Source organism: Bombina bombina, chromosome 9 (genome assembly GCF_027579735.1).
Source record: "Bombina bombina isolate aBomBom1 chromosome 9, aBomBom1.pri, whole genome shotgun sequence".
Classification (NCBI taxonomy): Eukaryota; Metazoa; Chordata; class Amphibia; order Anura; family Bombinatoridae; genus Bombina; species Bombina bombina.
Window position 1 is genome coordinate 217,360,552 of NC_069507.1, and position 23,028 is coordinate 217,383,579.

Below are 23,028 nucleotides of genomic sequence, written 5' to 3' on the forward strand. Positions count from 1 at the left end.
TTACTCTGAAGCCTGAACATTCCACTTTGCTATATTTCTCTCTCATTGAATCCTGCAGTTACTTCTATTAACTAACTATAAGTCACAGTGAACTCAGAATATATTGTATACAAATGTTGCACTCTCCATTTATTCTACAATAACTTCTAGCAACTATGAATCACAGAATATCATCTATCCACGTCCAGGATACTCTTCCCCGGGTCAGGGGTCGGTGTCTTCAAATCCCTACCACTGCCCCGAGGGTCTGTTTCCTGAGCGCATGTACACCGGATCATGACACCACTTGTATGCCAATATGGGTAAATGCCACTTCCATTTAGATTCAGTAAAATTCCTTGGTTACATTATATCTCCCAAAGGAATCCAAATGGATCAGGGAAAAGTACAAGCAATAAAAAATGGCCGGAACCAACCTCAGTTAAATCATTACAAGGTTTTTTAGGCTTCTCAAATTTTTATAGATAATTTCCCCCGAAAATTTCTCCAGCGTTGTAAAACCTCTAACCAGATTGACAGGTACCAGCAACAGCTTTAAATGGACACGACTCTCAATCAGCATTTGACCTACTAAAAAAACATTTTATCTCCGCTCCAATTCTTCAACTACCAAACCCAGACTACCAATATACAGTCGAGGTGGATGCGTCTAACATCGGTCTCTGGGAAATTCGATCTCAACGCAGTACCTTATCATCTGCATTGCATCCTATCGCCTTTAACTCCAGAATATTGAGCCCGGCTGAAATCAACTATTCAGAAAGAGACAAATAACTTCTTGCCAAAAAAGAGTGCACTTGATACTTTGCAACACTTATTAGAAGGAACCACAAAACCTTTCATCATACTGTATATACTGATCATAAAAATGTAGAGTACCTCAAAAATAACAAAACCCTATCCTCCAGACAGGTACGTTGGAGCCTCTTCTTTGACAGTTTTGACTTTCTAATAACCTATCGCCCTGGAACCAAAAATATCAAGGCCGATGCTCTATCTTATAGTTTTACAGAAATTCCTGAAATGGAAAAACCAGCACATATACTTCCTCTTGACAAATTTATTGGAACCATAACCACGCTATCCTCAGATATCTTAACCGCTATAAAAAATGATAAAAGGTATACCACACTCCAGGTTGACAAAAGCTTCCTCTGGGTTATATTACCATAAAGATAAACTATACGTACCCAATAAGATTCGTAACCAAATTCTTCATCAATCTCATGATGCTCTTCTTGCAGGTCAACCTGGAATTAAAAAAACCACAGAACTTATCACAAGATATTTCTGGTGGCCAATTTGACTCAAGATGTTCAAAGATACGTTTGTTCATGTCAAACCTGTGCCAGAAATAAGTTTGATCACAGAAAACCTTTTGGATATCTAAATCCTCTACCAATACCAGATATTCCATGGTCCGTGATCTCCATGGATTTTATTGTCGACTTACCTCCATCAAACCACATTACCACAATACTAGCTGTGGTTGACCATCAAAATTGGCTCATTTTATACCTTTAAGACACTTACCGACTGCTTTAACAACAGCAACAACTTTTGTTAATCACATTGTTAAATTACACGGCCTACCGTCTGCTATCATTTCAGACAGAGGGAGTCAATTTACTTCTAGATTCTGGAGAGAAATGTGCCGGACAATTAAGATCAAATGTAACTTCTCAACAGCTTACCATCCACAGTTGAATGGGTTAACTGAGAGGATAAATCAGATATTAGAACAATATCTTTGCTGTTACATTTCCCATCTCCAAGAAGATTGGTCAGACATACTTCCACTCGCAGAATTTGTGTATAACAATTCTTACAACTCATCCACCAAGACTAGCCCTTTCAAGGCAACATATGGCTACCATCCTTTAACCATTCCAACTCTAAATACCACCTCTCTAACTCCTTCTGCAAACAAATTATCAGATAATCTCAAAACTTTGTTGGAACTCCTCAAATGACACCTAAAGGATGCAAAGGTAAAACAAAAACATTGCTACGATCTTAAAAGAAGGTCTAGTCTTCCTTACAAAGTAGGAGACCTAGTCTGGCTCTCAACTAAGAATCTCAAAATGGACATCCCTTCAAAGAAACTCACCCTTTAATGTATTGGGCCTTTTCCAATATCAAGAATCATCAATTCAAATGCAGTAGTACTCACACTACCTCCTACTTATAAGATTCATCCCTCTTTTCATACATCTCTCCTCAAACCACACATACTGGACACATCCACATAGACAAAAAAAACCTCCACCTCCAGTCCTTGTAGATGATCATCCAGAATACCAAATTGATGAGATACTAGACTCACAAATTCATTGAAAACATCTTGAATACCTGATTCGTTGGAAAGGATATGGGCCGGAAGAAGACTCTTGGGTCCCACATCAGGATGTTCATGCTCCTAGAACGCTCTCCAACTACCAGGCTGTGTTGGCCTTTGTTTACCCTTGTCAACTCCCTCCAAGGACTGTGATGCACTATGTCACCTTTTCAGATGGCTCCAAAGGGGCTGTGTTGGCCTTTGTTTGCCCTTGTCAACTCCCTCCAAGGACTGTGATGCACTATGTCACCTTGTCAGATGGCTCCAAAGGGGCTGTGTTGGCCCTTGTTTACCCTTGTCAACTTCCTCCAAGGACTGTAATGCACTATGTCACCTTGTCAGATGGCTCCAAAGGGGTTTTGTTGGCCTTTGTTTGCCCTTGTCAACTCCCTCCAAGGACTGTGATGCACTATGTCACCTTGTCAGATTGCTCCAAATGGGCTGTGTTGGCCTTTGTTTGCCCTTGTCAACTCCCTCCAAGGACTGTAATGCCCTATGTCACCTTGTCAGATGGCTCCAAAGGGGCTTTGTTGGCCTTTGTTTGCCCTTGTCAACTCCCTCCAAGGACTGTGATGCACTATTTCACCTTGTCAGATGGCTCCAAATGGGCTGTGTTGGCCTTTGTTTGCCCTTGTCAACTCCCTGAAAGGACTGTGATGCACTATGTCACCTTGTCAGATGGCTCCAGAGGGTCTGTGTTGGCCTTTGTTTACCCTTGTCAACTCCCTCCAAGGACTGTGATGCACTATGTCACCTTGTCAGATGGCTCCAAAGGGGCTGTGTTGGCCTTTGTTTACCCTTGTCAACTTCCTCCAAGGACTGTAATGCACTATCTCACCTTGTTAGATGGCTCCAAAGGGGCTTTGTTGGCCTTTGTTTACCCTTGTCAACTCCCTCCAAGGACTGTGATGCACTATGTCACCTTGTCAGATGGCTCCAAAGGGGCTGTGTTGGCCTTTGTTTGTCCTTGTCAACTCCCTGAAAGGATGTGATGCACTATGTCACCTTGTCAGATGGCTCCAAAGGGGCTGTGTTGGCCTTTGTTTGCTTTTGTCAACTCCCTCCAAGGACTGTGCGGCACTATGTCACCTTGTCAGATGGCTCCAAAGGGGCTGTGTTGGCTTTTGTTTGCCCTTGTCAATTCCCTGAAAGGACTGTGATGCACTATGTCACCTTGTCAAATGTCTCCAAAGGGGCTGTGTTGGCCTTTGTTTACCCTTGTCAACTCCCTCCAAGGACTGTAAAGCACTATGTCACCTTTTCAGATGGCTCCAAAGGGGCTGTGTTGGCGTTTGTTTGCCCTTGTCAACTCCCTCCAAGGACTGTGATGCACTATGTCACCTTGTCAGATGGCTCTAAAGGGGCTGTGTTGGCCTTTGTTTACCCTTGTCAACTTCCTCCAAGGACTGTAATGCACTATGTCACCTTGTCAGATGGCTCCAAAGGGGCTTTGTTGGCCTTTGTTTGCCCTTGTCAACTCCCTCCAAGGACTGTGATGCACTATGTCACCTTGTCAGATTGCTCCAAATGGGCTGTGTTGGCCTTTGTTTACCCTTGTCAACTCCCTCCAAGGACTGTGATGCACTATGTCACCTTGTCAGATGGCTACAAAGGGGCTGTGTTGGCCTTTGTTTGCCCTTGTCAACTCCCTGAAAGGACTGTGATGCACTATGTCACCTTGTCAGATGGCTCCAGAGGGTCTGTGTTGGCCTTTGTTTACCCTTGTCAACTCCCTCCAAGGACTGTGATGCACTATGTCACCTTGTCAGATGGCTCCAAAGGGGCTGTGTTGGCCTTTGTTTACCTTTGTCAACTTCCTCCAAGGACTGTAATGCACTATGTCACCTTGTTAAATGGCTCCAAAGGGGCTTTGTTGGCCTTTGTTTACCCTTGTCAACTCCCTCCAAGGACTGTGATGCACTATGTCACCTTGTCAGATGGCTCCAAAGGGGCTGTGTTGGCCTTTGTTTGCCCTTGTCAACTCCCTGAAAGGACTGTGATGCACTATGTCACCTTGTCAGATGGCTCCAAAGGGGCTGTGTTGGCCTTTGTTTGCTTTTGTCAACTCCCTCCAAGGACTGTGTGGCACTATGTCACCTTGTCAGATGGCTCCAAAGGGGCTGCGTTGGCTTTGTTTGCCCTTGTCAATTCCCTGAAAGGACTGTGATGCACTATGTCACCTTGTCAAATGTCTCCAAAGGGGCTGTGTTCTCCTTTATTTACCCTTGTCAACTCCCTCCAAGGACTGTGATGCACTATGTCATCTTGTCAGATGGCTCCAAAGGGGCTGTGTTGGCCTTTGTTTACCCTTGTCAACTTCCTCCAAGGACTGTAATGCACTATGTCACCTTTTCAGATGGCTCCAAAGGGGCTGTGTTGGCCTTTGTTTGCCCTTGTCAACTCCCTCCAAGGACTGTGATGCACTATGTCACCTTGTCAGATGGCTCCAAAGGGGCTGTGTTGGCCTTTGTTTACCCTTGTCAACTTCCTCCAAGGACTGTAATGCACTATGTCACCTTGTCAGATGGCTCCAAAGGGGCTTTGTTGGCCTTTGTTTGCCCTTGTCAACTCCCTCCAAGGACTGTGATGCACTATGTCACCTTGTCAGATTGCTCCAAATGGGCTGTGTTGGCCTTTGTTTACCCTTGTCAACTCCCTCCAAGGACTGTGATGCACTATGTCACCTTGTCAGATGGCTCCAAAGGGGCTTTGTTGGCCTTTGTTTGCCCTTGTCAACTCCCTCCAAGGACTGTGATGCACTCTTTCACCTTGTCAGATGGCTCCAAATGGGCTGTGTTGGCCTTTGTTTACCCTTGTCAACTCCCTCCAAGGACTGTGATGCACTATGTCACCTTGTCAGATGGCTCCAAAGGGGCTGTGTTGGCCTTTGTTTGTCCTTGTCAACTCCCTGAAAGGATGTGATGCACTATGTCACCTTGTCAGATGGCTCCAAAGGGGCTGTGTTGGCCTTTGTTTGCTTTTGTCAACTCCCTCCAAGGACTGTGCGGCACTATGTCACCTTGTCAGATGGCTCCAAAGGGGCTGTGTTGGCTTTTGTTTGCCCTTGTCAATTCCCTGAAAGGACTGTGATGCACTATGTCACCTTGTCAAATGTCTCCAAAGGGGCTGTGTTGGCCTTTGTTTACCCTTGTCAACTCCCTCCAAGGACTGTAAAGCACTATGTCACCTTTTCAGATGGCTCCAAAGGGGCTGTGTTGGCGTTTGTTTGCCCTTGTCAACTCCCTCCAAGGACTGTGATGCACTATGTCACCTTGTCAGATGGCTCTAAAGGGGCTGTGTTGGCCTTTGTTTACCCTTGTCAACTTCCTCCAAGGACTGTAATGCACTATGTCACCTTGTCAGATGGCTCCAAAGGGGCTTTGTTGGCCTTTGTTTGCCCTTGTCAACTCCCTCCAAGGACTGTGATGCACTATGTCACCTTGTCAGATTGCTCCAAATGGGCTGTGTTGGCCTTTGTTTACCCTTGTCAACTCCCTCCAAGGACTGTGATGCACTATGTCACCTTGTCAGATGGCTACAAAGGGGCTTTGTTTGCCCTTGTCAACTCCCTCCAAGGACTGTGATGCACTATTTCACCTTGTCAGATGGCTCCAAATGGGCTGTGTTGGCCTTTGTTTGCCCTTGTCAACTCCCTGAAAGGACTGTGATGCACTATGTCACCTTGTCAGATGGCTCCAGAGGGTCTGTGTTGGCCTTTGTTTACCCTTGTCAACTCCCTCCAAGGACTGTGATGCACTATGTCACCTTGTCAGATGGCTCCAAAGGGGCTGTGTTGGCCTTTGTTTACCTTTGTCAACTTCCTCCAAGGACTGTAATGCACTATGTCACCTTGTTAAATGGCTCCAAAGGGGCTTTGTTGGCCTTTGTTTACCCTTGTCAACTCCCTCCAAGGACTGTGATGCACTATGTCACCTTGTCAGATGTCTCCAAAGGGGCTGTGTTGGCCTTTGTTTGCCCTTGTCAACTCCCTGAAAGGACTGTGATGCACTATGTCACCTTGTCAGATGGCTCCAAAGGGGCTGTGTTGGCCTTTGTTTGCTTTTGTCAACTCCCTCCAAGGACTGTGTGGCACTATGTCACCTTGTCAGATGGCTCCAAAGGGGCTGTGTTGGCTTTTGTTTGCCCTTGTCAATTCCCTGAAAGGACTGTGATGCACTATGTCACCTTGTCAAATGTCTCCAAAGGGGCTGTGTTCTCCTTTATTTACCCTTGTCAACTCCCTCCAAGGACTGTGATGCACTATGTCATCTTGTCAGATGGCTCCAAAGGGGCTGTGTTGGCCTTTGTTTACCCTTGTCAACTTCCTCCAAGGACTGTAATGCACTATGTCACCTTTTCAGATGGCTCCAAAGGGGCTGTGTTGGCCTTTGTTTGCCCTTGTCAACTCCCTCCAAGGACTGTGATGCACTATGTCACCTTGTCAGATGGCTCCAAAGGGGCTGTGTTGGCCTTTGTTTACCCTTGTCAACTTCCTCCAAGGACTGTAATGCACTATGTCACCTTGTCAGATGGCTCCAAAGGGGCTTTGTTGGCCTTTGTTTGCCCTTGTCAACTCCCTCCAAGGACTGTGATGCACTATGTCACCTTGTCAGATTGCTCCAAATGGGCTGTGTTGGCCTTTGTTTACCCTTGTCAACTCCCTCCAAGGACTGTGATGCACTATGTCACCTTGTCAGATGGCTCCAAAGGGGCTTTGTTGGCCTTTGTTTGCCCTTGTCAACTCCCTCCAAGGACTGTGATGCACTATTTCACCTTGTCAGATGGCTCCAAATGGGCTGTGTTGGCCTTTGTTTACCCTTGTCAACTCCCTCCAAGGACTGTGATGCACTATGTCACCTTGTCAGATGGCTCCAAAGGGGCTGTGTTGGCCTTTGTTTGCCCTTGTCAACTCCCTGAAAGGACTGTGATGCACTATGTCACCTTGTCAGATGGCTCCAAAGGGGCTGTGTTGGCCTTTGTTTGCTTTTGTCAACTCCCTCCAAGGACTGTGTGGCACTATGTCACCTTGTCAGATGGCTCCAAAGGGGCTGTTTTGGCCTTTGTTTGCCCTTGTCAACTTCCTCCAAGGTCTGTAATGCACTATGTCACCTTGTCAGATGGCTCCAAATGCGCTTTGTTGGCCTTTGTTTGCCCTTGTCAACTCCCTCCAAGGACTGTGATGCACTATGTCACCTTGTCAGATGGCTCCAAAGGGGCTGTTTTGGCCTTTGTTTGCCCTTGTCAACTTCCTCCAAGGTCTGTGATGCACTATGTCACCTTGTCAGATGGCTCCAAAGGGGCTGTGTTGGCCTTTGTTTGCTTTTGTCAACTCCCTCCAAGGACTGTGCGGCACTATGTCACCTTGTCAGATGGCTCCAAAGGGGGTGTGTTGGCTTTTGTTTGCCCTTGTCAACTCCCTGAAAGGACTGTGATGCACTATGTCACCTTGTCAAATGTCTCCAAAGGGGCTGTGTTCTCCTTTATTTACTCTTGTCAACTCCCTCCAAGGACTGTGATGCACTATGTCACCTTGTCTGATGGCTCCAAAGGGGCTGTTTTCTCATTCTGACTTATTTTTTCAAGTTATCTTATTTCTTTATGTTTTATGACATTCATAAATCATATTTATCGTAATAAAAAGAATGTCATTAAAATGTTAGTTTTCTTCTTTATTTATTAATGTAATTTCTAATAAAAGATCTTTTATGTTGATAAGTTATGCTGACTACAATTCTTAACTTATGGATATGCATTCATAATGTACATTTTATTATTATGTCTTTTGCCATCAGCATACACATATAATATATTTAAAACAGACTATTATCTGATTGTTTGCAGCACATATATTCAATTTTTCCTTACATCTTATTGTAGTAGTATAACAAAAGAAATCACTGTGTGTAATGCCAACATTTTAGATGATTAATCCTTTTCTATTATTTGTGATTATATTTAATTATCCAACGATATATTGTTATAGGTAGGCTGACCATATTGCCGCTTTAATAAGAGACAAATATGATAAATACATATGTCAGGGTTCTTATAGAAAACATTTATTTAAGCAGCTCTAAAACATCCCTGACATATGTATTTTTCATATATGTCCCTTTTTAAAGCGTCAATATGGTCACCCTAGCTATAGGTAACATATAATGTATAAACAATCCACATTTTCGTAATGTATATAGTAGTATTATTTCTATGTTAAACCCTGCTGTTTCCTAAATATTTCCTAATCTTCCTATTCTAATGAAATATATATTTATTACCAACAATGGATTATATTTCATATATCACAGTATTATATTATCTAGCGTAACATTATGTGAAGCTGTGCATTAGATGAAACAAACAGATAGATAACAATATAGCACATACTAGTTTTTTAAATAGAAATATGTTTGTTATTGACATGCAAAGGTGTAAAATCCATCATTTGTTAGGATTACGTTTTTCCTCGATCTCGGATGTGCCATGTTGTGTAAGACGTCACATGCAAAGGTGTAAAATCCGTCATTTGATAGGATTATGTTTTTATGCGATCTCGGATGCACCATGTTGCGTAAGACGTCATATGCAAAGGTGTAAAATCCATCATTTGTTAGGATTACTATTTTATTTAACACATCGAGAGAAATATGGCATACAGGCTTATTATCAAATTCAAATATTTCCTTGTTTTAACAAGTCCGTGTAGATATACCAACAAGCCCTAAGGATTAGTATATGTTAGCATATGTTCCTGTTTAAAGGGACAGTCAAGTCAAACAAAACATTCATGATTTAAATAGGAAATGTAATTTTAAACAACTTTCAAATTAACTTTTAGCACCAATTTTGCTTTGTTTTCTTGGTGTTCTTAGTTGAAAGCTAAACCTATGAGGTTCATATGCTAATTTTTTAGACCTTGACGAGTGCCTCTAATCTAAATGCATTTTGACCACTAGAGGGCATTAGTTTATGTGTTTCATTTAGAAAACATTGAGCCCATGAAAGTTTATGCACGTATAGTTACCCTGGAGTGAGCACTGATTGGCTGAAATGCAGGTCTGAACTGAAATAAGGGGTCAGTTTGCATAGGCATAAATACAAGGTAATCACAGAGGTAAAACGTGTATTTCTATAACAGTGTTGGTTATTCCAAACTGGAGAATGGGTAATAAAGGGATTATCTTTCTTTTTAACCAACAATAATTCAGGTGTTGACTGTCCATTTAAGCTGTGTTGTTGGCATCAAAACAGTGATATGCCATCATGTATAATTGTAATGGTCATTGTTTTGTATTAGGAGAACAGTTTGGACATCACATCGCAAAAAACAATCAATCTAATCAACAAGGACAGCATGTGATGATGTTGTCTCCACACACTTGTAAAACACACTCTGCAAACAATATGCCTCCATGGACCCGGTCCCATAGAAGCCTATTAAATACAGAGTGTGCTCCACAAGTGTAAGAAGACAACATCATCACATACCGATCCTTTACACATTAAATTAAATATATATATATATATATGTGGGTACAAGGGGAAAACAGTGCTCAAAAATTCCTCATCTAAAACATAAAATGATAAAAAGATCAGTAATAAATGTTAATATAAAATTTGTGAATCATCAAGTGCAAAAATAATGCAAAATGGTAAATGTCCACTCAAATATTTTCTTGTAATATGAATCCTGTTACCAGAATTTACCTCGATCTAATGAGGTAAGTTGCCGCACTGAAAGGGGTAATGAGGTACTGGTACAGGTAGGTCCGGTGTGGCGAGGGATGTCTTTATGTTCTCATTCCCCTTTTGGAGTATGTAGTAACAAAATAATTCACATCCAGTTGTTTCCTCCCAGGATATTGAAATATGCCATCTACCTCTTGGAGTATGTAGCTTTAATTTTGCCTCATATTGAAAGAGCACACCAATGTGCTAGTAGGTGCAGGCTGTAGAATTATCGGATGTAACAGCTCACCCACATATTACATTTTCTGTGTGCTGCAATGGATATAAAGCATAGATAGAATGCACTACATGTGCAGATCAATCAGATTATAACTATATGTATTTTGCTAATGTCAAATGGGTACTCACATATTCACCAAGCACACCAATGTGTTCAGCCTGCACCTACTAGCACATTGGTGTGCTCTTTTAATATGAGGCAAAATTAAAGCTACATACTCCAAGAGGAGGATGGCATATTTGAATATCCTGGGAGGAAAACACTTGATGTGAATTATTTTGTTACTACATACTCCAAAAGGTGGATGAGAACATAAAGACATCCCTTGCCACACTGGACCTACCTGTACCAGTACCTGATTACCCCTTTCAATGCGGCAACTTACCTCATTAGATTGAGGTAAATTCTGATAAGGGGATTCACATTACTAGAAAATATTTGAGTGGACTTTTACCATTTTGCATTATTTTTGCACTTGATGATTCACAAATTTTATATTAACATTTATTACTGATCATTTTATCATTTTATGTTTTATGTTTTAGATAAGGAATTTTTGAGCGCTGTTTTCCCTTTGTACCCACTTTTAACTTTGTTGGGGAGTTCACACTACCCTCTACTGTACTTGTTTTTTAATGGCTGCTAAATATTCTTCTCCTCCTAATCAGTGCAACCCTTGGTGCTGCTTGTTTACAGATCAGTTCTCTGTCCTGTTACATTCTACTTGTGTGCACATATATATATATATATATATATATATATATATATATATATATATATATATATATATATATATATATATATATATACATAATGACTTCCTCCTCCTTCCCTTCTTCCCACGAGACGGAGGCTCTGGGGAGGGCAAATGCCCCCTCTGATGAGTTCTCATAGGAGATGGTTGGGGAAGAAAGGGAGGAGGAGTACTATGAGTGGTTAAGGGATCACCAGGCTGAGGAGGAGATTGAGGCAAAAGAGAAGATGGAAGAGGCCCAGGAGCAGATGGTCTAGGAGCTGATGGTCCAGGAGATGAATGTCTTCCCCCGGTCTGCTTGGCACCTCCCGGAGGACCTGCAACATATTATTTAGAGTATTCAAGATATTAGTTTGTCCTTTGAGCAGTTGGTTCATTGCTCCTTTCATGAACACTCTGTATTCCACCTGTTCCCTCTGGGAGGCACGTATCTCTTTGAGGAAGTTCCTCATGAGCTCCACCTCTGGCATCTCTGGGGGGATGTTCTCCTCAGGAGGAGCTGCTGCACGGCGGGCTGCTGGTGCACGGCGGGCTGCTGCACGGGGGGCTGCTGCTGCACGGGGGGCTGCTGCAGGGATCTTTTCTGCAGTGGGGGCTTCTTCAGGAATGTCTTCCATTTCTCCCCGAGGTGGTGAGTCATCTGCACCACTCTCATGCCTGGGTGAAGGAGGAGCCTGTTGGTGCTGTGCTTCCTCCTCCCCAGCCTCAGACTCTGTATATTTGAAAATGAAAGAAATCGAGATATTAGCACAGTTCCAAATAAAGATGTAAATGTTCTATTTGAAAGTGTATTAATGAGGCTGCATTCATAATTCAATTGTAAGCAAAAGCAATCAATACGATTTACGTATTTGCAAACCCGTCTTTCTGATATCTATATAGTCAATATGAATGTATTTTTGTGTTTGTCTTAAATCTGTTTAAATGCACACCTAATCTGTAGACTAGATAATAATGTGATGGCTTTTCTTCAAATGCAACTTTTTCAAGGTAATTCGTTTACGTAATAATGTTGGAAAAGGCGTAATTGCGTTAGTCATATCCCTAATTATTTTTGCGTGTGAATGGGTTAGGAGGTGAATGTAAAGAGATTAGTAAATGAGCTTACCAGCAGATGAGAGGTGCAAGTTCCCGGTGTCAACTCCTCCGATACCGACTATGGCCACCTCGAAGATGGATGTTGGGCATTTCCTCCCAGTGGCAATACTCAAAGGTTTTCCTGCATGGTATTCTCGGTCCCTTGTGAGCTTCTTCTTAAGTTCACCTCTGCAGTCCCGTTAGCGGTGCTGTATCGACTAGACATCCCTCTTATAGTCCCCAACTGCATTAATGGTATCCCTGATCTCAATTCACAACTTCCTCTTATCCGAAGGGATGGCCTCTGTGCCTACAGCCTCGTAGCCCTCTCCATATAAGCTTCTATAAGGGCCTACTTCTCCTCCATTGAATATCTCTCCTCCATCTGCCTGGGCTTCCCCTGCAGTGAGCCTCTGTTCCCCGGACTGTAAGGCACCCTGTCTATGCTCAACACCACTGGGCCCAGCCACCTGTTCATCTTCAACAATGTGGCTGGATCCACCCACCCCTTCCTCTCCCCCTTCCTCTCTAGTTCCTCTACCCCTTCCTATCCCCCTCCCTCTCTCCTGCCTAACCTCCTCCCTAAAATCCTGCCTAACGAGCTCTAAGAGCTCCGGGCTAATCTGCCCCCTATCCCTCCCTTCTGCCATACTCAATCAAAATGTGAAGGTGCACAAATGAAAGGGGGTCAAAATAATAAACTAAAAGTAAAAAGTGCTCAAAGTTTGAATGGGATAAAAAAAGAGGGTAAGGGGTATTAATAAACAGACAAACGTATATTGAAAAAAAGGCAAAAATGAGGATATGTAAACAATAAGTTGGTGTAAAGCAAACAAAATCTAACTATGGGATGGGTATGGGATCAAAGGGAATGGGGTATGGAGTGTAGGATTAAAGGGAATGGGGTATGGAGTGTATGTAGTGTTAGTGATAAGTGTATGTATGTATTGAATGTGTTTGCGTGTAAATGTGTTTATATAAGGAATGTACCAAAAAACAGCACTCGCACACTCACCCAAACAAACTCTCGCTCACTAAAACTCTCTCTCTCTCTCTCTCTCTCTCTAACTCACTCTCTCTCAAAAACAAACTCTCACACTGACTAATTCGCAATCACTAACTCATATTATCTAACCCAACGCCTAGAGCTGCACCTAACTCGAAAAAGCAATACAGTCAAAGAAGCCATGCGTAGAGCGTGTTTATATACCCTATGTAAACGGTTAATAATGTACCGGTTTGCAAAGTAAACAAGGTTCAGGTGTGCTTTATTTGTAATTTGTATGTGTGCAATGTGGAGTAGTTCTTTAAATTTGCGCATGCTCAGATTGAGTTTGTAAATGCACATATGTATTTATGGAGTGTGTATAATGTGATGATGTCATAGTAATCGTTTTGCATAACTAATTTAGTATCTCCAAATCTAAATGCTGATTTCTGATCGTATCATATTTGTTAAGTGTTGTAAATGTTTATTTTTAATAATGTTTCGTAATCGTCAATGCAAATGTTTTGTTTGTGTATCAGTGTGCAATTCTTTTTTCATGTTGTTTTGTTCCGTGTTGCAGATCACAACATATTTTCCTATTCCTCGTTTAGTGTAAATGTTGTGTAGTATTTGTTGTTAACGATTTTGAATGTTGAATGCGTATGTGCTATGTTGCGTGAGCGATAGTTTTTTGTACATTTGAGTTGACTGTTTTAATTGTCCATTATGTTGTAGACGTAATATGACAGAGCAGTGTGCATTTCTTGCGAGATCGAGTGTTAGATGAAAAATCTGTCTATTCTTCATTTTGCATTGATCTATATGGGAGAATCCATTACGCGCTTGTGATTACGCTTGGTAAATAAACCTGGTACTCATGTTACCGCGATGCGCTACGAGGTTCTTTTCAGACTCGTAATACCTACGTTATGAAAAGTGCACTATGAAAATAACGTACATGCTATTAGCGAGCAGCCATAATGCCACAACTCGTAATCTAGCTGATTGATTTCATTGAAGCAGTGCAATAGACTGACGTATTTAGTACAAATGCACATTTTTATTTGAATATATGAAAAAAACTGCACCAACAGTAACTCTGCCTGTGCCTATCTACATTAAATACTAGGGAAAAAGAATGAATAATAATTGGTGCTACAGGGTGGAAGTTAAACTGATGAGCTTGGTGTAAAAGTTGTGGGAAAAGAGAAGAAAAAAATATATGGAAAGTCAAACTTGGGGTTTTTTTTTTGCTGCATTGGCACTAAATATATCCAGTGACTACAATACTATAAAACACAGCAGGTCAATGTAGTTGTTATTATTCATAAACATTATTACCCTTGTCAGCAAATCTATTGGCAAGATTGAGACTTTCAGTAAACCACAAAATGATTGTGTATAAAGGTAGCAATGAGTAAGTCCCTTATAAATGTTTGTAGGTTTCAAATGGTAACAGTGTCTCATATTTATATTAGATACATTTATCAGCTCCTTATACTACTCAACATTTTACATCTACAATTATTATCAGAGAAAGAACACACACAGCTAATGTTGTCTGGTGCACCCATTTTAAAAAAAACTCTTTAATTGTAAACATATGATTTGTATTCTAAAAATCTATATGTAATAATATAATAATAATATTTACTGAATATCTAGTTATAGAAAAAGAAAAATCACAATGTCCCCATATAATCATTTAACTACATGCATCATGTGTATAGGATATGTATTTATATTTACCTGGTGGTCCTGTTAAAGTCTGTTCACCTGAAAATTGAGAAGCCTATCTGCATTATTAATCCTTCTGCAAGGTTTAAAAAATTGTATCTTTTACCAACAGTTTCAATAGAGTTTTGGGAAAAGATCCCCAAAGTTGATGGGGCTATTTCTACTCTTGCCAAATGAACTACTATTCCTATGGAAGATAGTACTTCCTTTAAAGATCCTTTAGAAAGGAAGCTTGAATCTTTTCTAAAGAAAGCCTATTTATATTCAGGTCATCTCCTTAGACCTGAAATTACTTTGGCTGATATTGCAGCTGCTTCAAATTTTTGGTTGGAGAATTTAGCGCAACAAGATTTGGATTCTGACTTATATAGCATTGTTTGTTTACTGCAACATGCTAATCATTTTATTTGTGATGCTATTTTTGATATTATCAAAATTGATGTTAGATCCATGTCTTTAGCTATTTTAGCTAGAAGAGCTTTGTGGCTTAAATCTTGGAATGCTGATATGACTTCTAAGTCTAGATTGCTATCTCTCTCTTTCCAAGGTAATTATTTATTTGGTTCTCAGTTTGATTCTATTATTTCAACTGTTACTGGGGGAAGGGAGTTTTTTTGCCTCAGGATAAAAAGCCTAAGGGTAAATCTAAAGCTTCTAATCGTTTTCATTCCTTTCGTCAAAATAAGGAACAAAAACCTAATCCTTCCCCCAAGGAATCTGTTTCCAATTGGAAGCCTTCCTCAAATTGGAATAAATCCAAGCCTTTTAAGAAACCAAAGTCAGCCCCTAAATCCGCATGAAAGTGCGGCCCTCATTCCAGCTCAGCTGGTAGGGGGCAGATTAAGGTTTTTCAAGGATGTTTGGGCAAATTCTGTCCAAAATCATTGGATTCAGAGCATTGTCTCTCAGGGGTACCGAATAGGATTCAGAGTAAGACCTCCTGTGAGAAGATTTTTTCTCTCACGCATCCCAGTAAATCCAGTAAAAGCTCAGGCTTCCTTGAAGTGTGTTTCAGACCTGGAGGTTTCAGGGGTAATCATGCCAGTTCCTTCTCAGGAACAAGGTCTGGGGTTTTATTCAAATCTATTCATTGTCCCAAAGAAAGAAAATTTATTCAGACCAGTTCTGGATCTGAAAGTTTTGAATCATTATGTAAGGGTACAAACTTTCAAGATGGTGACTATAAGGACTATTCTGCCTTTTGTTCAGCAACAACATTATATGTCTACAAAAGACTTGCAGGATGCTTACCTTCATATTCCGATTCATCCAGAACATTACCAGTTCCTGAGATTCTCTTTTCTAGACAAGCCTTACAAATTTGTTGCTCTTCCATTTGGCCTAGCAACAGCTCCAAGAATCTTTTCAAAGGTTCTAGGTGCCCTACTCTCTGTAATCAGAGAACAGGGTATTGCAGTGTTTCCTTATTTGGACGATATCTTGGTACTAGCTCAGTCTTTACGTTCTGCAGAATCTCACACAAATCAACTAGTGTTGTTTCTTCGAAAACATGGTTGGAGGATCAGTTTACCAAAGAGTTTCTTGATTCCTCAGACAAGAGTCATCTTTTTAGGTTTCCAGATAGATTCAGTGTCCATGACTCTGTCTCTAACAGACAAGAGACTTTTGAAATTGGTTACAGCATGTTGGCACCTTCAGTCTCAGTCATTCCCTTCAGTGGCTATGTGCATGGAAGTTTTAGGCCTCATGACTGCAGCATCGGACATGATTCATTTTGCATGAGACCTCTCCAGCTTTGTATGCTGAATCAATGGTGCCGGGATTATACAAAGATATCACAATTAATATCCGTAAATCCCAATGTTCGACACTCTCTGACGTGGTGGTTAGTTCACCAACGTTTAGTTCAAGGGGCCTCTTTTGTTCAACCAACCTGGACTGTGATCACAACAGATGCAAGTCTTTCAGGTTGGGGAGCTGTCTGGGGATCTCTGACAGCACAAGGAGTTTTGAAATCTCAAGAGGTGAGAGTTTTGGCCTCTCTTGAAGAGAGAACCGTTAATTTGTTTTCAGACAGACAATATCACGACGGTGGCATATGTCAATCATCAGGGTGGGACTCACAGTCCCCAAGCTATGAAAGAAGTATCTTGGATACTTGTTTGGGGGGAATCCAGCTCCTGTCTAATCTCTGCAGTTCATATCCCAGGTGTAGACAATTGGGAGGTGGATTATCTCAGCCGTCAGACTTTACATCCAGGGGAGTGGTCTCTCCATCCAGATGTGTTTTCTCAGATTGTCCAGATGTGGGGTCTTCCAGAAATAGATCTGATGGCCTCTCATCTAAACAAGAAACTTCCCAGATACCTGTCCAGGTCCAGGGATTTTCAGGCGGAAGCAGTAGATGCATTGACACTTCCATGGTGTTATCAACCTGCTTACATCTTTCCGCCTCTAGTTATTCTTCCAAGAGTGATTTCCAAAATCATCATGGAACAATCATTTGTGTTTCTGGTAGCTCCAGCATGGCCACACAGGTTTTGGTATGCGGATCTTGTTCGGATGTCCAGTTGCCAACCTTGGCCACTTCCGTTAAGGCTGGATCTTCTGTCTCAAGGTCTGTTTTTCCATCAGGATCTCAAATCAATAAATTTGAAGGTATGGAAATTGAATACTTAGTGCTAAGTCATAGAGGTTTCTCTGACTCAGTAATTAGTACTATGTACTATGTTACAAGCTCGGAAATCTGTCTCTAGAAAGATTTATTATCGAGTTTGGAAGACTTACATTTCCTGGTGTTCTTCTCATAAATTCTCTTGGCATTCTTTTAGAATTCCTAGAATTTTACAGTTTCTTCAGGATGGTTTAGATAAAGGTTTGTCTGCAAGTACTTTGAAAGGACAAATCTCTGCTCTCTCTGTTTTATTTCACTGAAAGATTGCTAAATTTCCTGATATTCACTGTTTTGTACAGGCTTTAGTTCGTATTAAGCCTGTCATTAAATCAATTTCTCCTCCTTGGAGTCTCAATTTGGTTTTGAAGGCGTTACAGGCTCCTCCATTTGAGCCTATGCATTCTTTGGACATTAAACTACTTTCTTGGAAAGTGTTGTTCCTTTTGGCTATCTCTTCTGCTAGAAGAGTTTCTGAGCTATCTGCTCTTTCTTGTGAATCTCCTTTTCTGATTTTTCATCAGGATAAGGTGGTTTTAAGGACTTCTTTTCAATTTTTACCTAAGGTTGTGAATTCTAACAACATTAGTAGAGAAATTGTTGTCCCTTCCTTGTGTCCTAATCCAAAGAATTGTTTGGAAAGATACTTACATTCTTTGGATGTGGTAAGGGCTTTGAAATATTATGTTGAAGCTACTAAAGATTTCAGAGAGACTTCTAGTCTATTTGTTTTATTTTCTGGTCCTAGGAAAGGTCAGAAGGCGTCTGCTATTTCCTTGGCTTCTTGGTTAAAGCTTTTGATTCGTCAAGCTTATTTGGAGTCGGGTAAGACCCCGCCTCAGAGAATTACAGCTCATTCTACTAGATCAGTCTCCACTTCGTGGGCTTTTAAGAATGAAGCTTCTGTTGATCAGATTTGCAAAGCAGCAACTTGGTCTACTTTGCATACATTTACTAAATTCTACCGTTTTGATGTATTTGCTTCTTCAGAAGCAGTTTCTGGTAGAAAAGTTCTTTAGGCAGTCGTTTCAGTTTGATTCTTCTGCTGATGTTTTAAGTTTTTCTTATCATTAAAGAATAAACTTATTATTTGGTTTGTGGATTATTTTTTCAGCGGAAAATGGCTGTATATTATTTTTTATCCCTCCCTCTCTAGTGACTCTTGCGTGGAGTTCCACATCTTGGGTATTTGATATCCCATACGTCACTAGCTCATGGACTCTTGCCAATTACATGAAAGAAAACATAATTCATGTAAGAACTTACCTGATAAATTAATTTCTTTCATATTGGCAAGAGTCCATGAGGCCCACCCTTTTTATGGTGGTTTTGATTTTTTTGTATAAAGCATAATTATTTCCTTTATTGATGCTTTTTACTCCTTTCTTTATCACCCCACTACTTGGCTATTCGTTAAACTGAATTGTGGGTGTGGTGAGGGGTGTATTTATAGGCATTTTGAGGTTTGGGAAACTTTGCCCCTCCTGGTAGGATTGTATATCCCATACGTCACTAGCTCATGGACTCTTACCAATATGAAAGAAATTAATTTATCAGGTAAGTTCTTACATAAATTATGTTATTATACAATATGTGCCTGCTTGCTTGCCTGCTTGCTTGCCTGCTTATCTGCATTATTACACTGTCTGTTCCTGCTTGCCTGTCTAACTGCATTATTATACTACCTTTACCTGCTTGCCTGCCTATCTGCATTTTTATACTGTCTGTACCTGCTTGCCTGCTTATTTACATTATTATACTGTCTGCTCCTGCTTGCCTGCCTATCTGCATTATATTGCCTGTGCCTGCTTGTCTACCTATCTGCATTATTATTCTATCTTCACCTGCTTGCTTGTCTACTATATATTATTATACTGTCTGTGCCTGCTTGCCTGTGTATCTGCATTATTATACAATCTGTGCCTGCCTATCTGCATTATTATACAGTCTGTGCCTGCTTGCCTGTGTATCTGCATTATTATACAATCTGTGCCTGCTTGCTTGTTTATCTGTATTATTATACTGTCTGTGCCTGCTTGCTTGTTTATCTGTATTATTATACTGTCTGTGCCTGCTTGCTTTTCTATCTGCATTATTATACTGTCTGTGCCTGCTTGTTTGCCTACCTGCATTATTATACTGTCTGTGCATGCTTGCCTGTCTATCTGCATTATTATACTGTCTGTGCCTGCTTGCTTGCCTATCTGCATTATTATACTGTCTGTGCCCGCTTGCCTGTCTATCTGCATTATTATACTGCCTGTGCCTGCTTGTCTGTCTGTCTGCATTATTATACTGTTTGTGCCTGCTTGTCTGCCTATCTGCATTATTATACTGTCTGTGCCTGCTTGTCTGCCTATCTGCATTATTATACTGCCTGTGCCTGCTTGCCTGCATATCTGCATTATTATACTGTCTGTGCCTGCTTGTCTGCCTACCTGCATTATTATACTGTCTGTGCCTGCTTGCTTGCCTATCTGCATTATTATACTGTCTGTGCCCGCTTGCCTGTCTATCTGCATTATTATACTAACTGTGCCTGCTTGTCTGCCTACCTGCATTATTATACTGTCTGTGCATGCTGGCCTGGCTATCTGCATTATTATACTAACTGTGCCTGCTTGTCTGTCTATCTGCATTATTATACTGTCTGTGCCTTCTTGTCTGCCTATCTGCATTATTATACTGTCTGTGCCTTCTTGTCTGCCTATCTGCATTATTATACTGTCTGTGCCTTCTTGTCTGCCTATCTGCATTATTATACTGTCTGTGCCTGCTGTACTGCCTATCTGCATTATTACACTGTCTGTGCCTGCTGTACTGCCTATCTGCATTATTATACTGTCTGTGCATGCTGGCCTGGCTATCTGCATTATTATACTGTCTGTGCATGCTGGCCTGGCTATCTGCATTATTATACTAACTGTGCCTGCTTGTCTGTCTATCTGCATTATTATACTGTCTGTGCCTTTTTGTCTGCCTATCTGCATTATTATACTGTCTGTGCCTGCTGTACTGCCTATCTGCATTTTTATACTGTCTGTGTCTGCTTGTTCCTATCTGCATTATTATACTGTTTGTGCCTGCTTGCGTGTCTATCTGCATTATTATACTGTCTGTGCCTGCTTGCCTGCCTATCTGCATTATTATACTGCCTGTGCCTGCTTGCCTGTCTATCTGCATTATTATACTGTCTGTGCCTGCTTGCTTTTCTATCTGCATTATTATACTGTCTGTGCCTGTTTGCCTGTCTATCTGCATTATTATACTGTCTGTGCCTGCTTGCTTTTCTATCTGCATTATTATACTGTTTGTGCCTGCTTGCCTGTCTATCTGCATTACTATACTGTCTGTGCCTGCTTGCCTGCATATCTGAATTATTATACAGTCTGTGCATGCTGGCCTGGCTATCTGCATTATTATACTGTCTGTACCTGCTTGCCTGCCTATCTGCATTATTATACTGTCTGTGCCTGCTTGCCTGCCTATCTGCATTATTATACTGTCTGTGCTTGCTTATCTGCCTACCTGCATTATTATACTGTCTGTGCCTGCTTGCATGCCTATCTGCATTATTATACTGTCTGTGCTTGCTTATCTGCCTACCTGCATTATTATACTGTCTGTGCCTGCTTGCCTGCCTATTTGCATTATTATACTGTCTGTGCTTGCTTATCTGCCTACCTGCATTATTATACTGTCTGTGCCTGCTTGCCTGCCTATTTGCATTATTATACTGTCTGTGCTTGCTTATCTGCCTACCTGCATTATTATACTGTCTGTGCCTGCTTGCATGCCTATCTGCATTATTATACTGTCTGTGCTTGCTTATCTGCCTACCTGCATTATTATACTGTCTGTGCCTGCTTGCCTGCCTATCTGCATTATTATACTGTCTGTGCTTGCTTATCTGCCTACCTGCATTATTATAATGTCTGCACCTGCTTGCTTGTCTACTTCTTTTATTATACTGTCTGAACCTGCTTGCCAGCCTATCTGCATTATTATGCTGTCTGCACCTGCTTGCTTGCCTATCTGCATTATTATGCTGTCTGTGAACTTCTTGCCTGCCTATCTGCATTATTACACTGTCTGTTCCTGCTTGCCTGCCTATATGCATTATTATACTGCCTGTACCTGCTTGTCTGCCTATCTGCATTATTATACTGTCTGTACCTGCTTGTCTGCCTATCTGCATTATTATACTGTCTGTACCTGCTTGCCTGCCTATCTGTATTATTATACTGTATGTGCCTGCTTGCTTTTCTATATGCATTATTATACTGTCTGTGCCTGCTTGCTTGTTTATCTGTATTATTATACTGTCTGTTCCTGCTTGCCTGTCTGTCTGCATTATTATACTGTCTGTGCCTGCTTGCCTGCCTATTTGCATTATTATACTGCCTGTGCCTGCTTGCCTGCCTATATGCATTTTTATGCTGCCTGTGCCTTCTTGCCTGCGTATCTGCATTATTATACGATCTGTGCTTGCTTGCTTCCCTGCCCATCTGCATTATTACACTGTATGTGCCTGCCTATCTGCATTATAACACTGTCTGTGTCTGCTTGGCTGTCTATCTGTATTATTACACTATCTGTGTCAGGTGGCCTGCCTTTCTGCAATATACACTGTCTGCGCTTGCTTGCCTGTCTATCTGTATTAGTATACTGTCTGTTCCTGCTTGCCTGTCTATCTGCATTATTACACTGCCTGTACCTGCTTGCCTATATTCATTATTATACTGTCTGTGCCAGCTTGCCTGCCTATCTCAATTACTATCTAACTGTGCCTGCTTGCCTGCCTATCTGCATTATTATACTGCTTTTTCCTGCCTGTCTGCATTATTATACTGCCTGTGCCTGCTTCCATATCTGCCTTATTATACTGTCTGCTTCTGCTTTCCTGCCTATCTCTATTATTATCTGCCTGGGCCTGCTTGCCTACCTACCTGAAATACTATACTGCCTGTGCCTGCTTGGTTGCCTATCTGCATTATTATACTGTATGTGCCTGCTTGCCTGCCTATTTGCATTATTATACTGTCTGTGCCTGCTTGTCTGCCTATCTACATTATTATATTGTCTGTGCCTGCTTGCCTGTCTATCTGCATTATTATACTGCCTGTGCCTGCTTGCCTGCCTATCTGCATTATTATACTGCCTGTGCCTGCTAGCATACCTATCTGCATTATTATACTGTCTGTGCCTGCTTCCCTGCCTATCTGCATTATTATATTGTCTGTGCCTGCTTGTCTGCCTATCTGCATTATTATACTGTCTGTGCCTGCTTGCCTGCCTATCTGCAATATTATACTGGCTGTGTCTGCTTGCCTGCCTATTTGCATTATTATACTGGCTGTACCTGCTTGCCTGCCTATCTGCATTATTATACTGTCTGTGCCTGCTTGTCTGCCTATCTGCAATATTATACTGGCTGTGTCTGCTTGCCTGCCTATTTGCATTATTATACTGGCTGTGCCTGCTTGCCTGCCTATCTGCATTATTGTATTGTCTGTGCCTGCTTGCCTGCCTATCT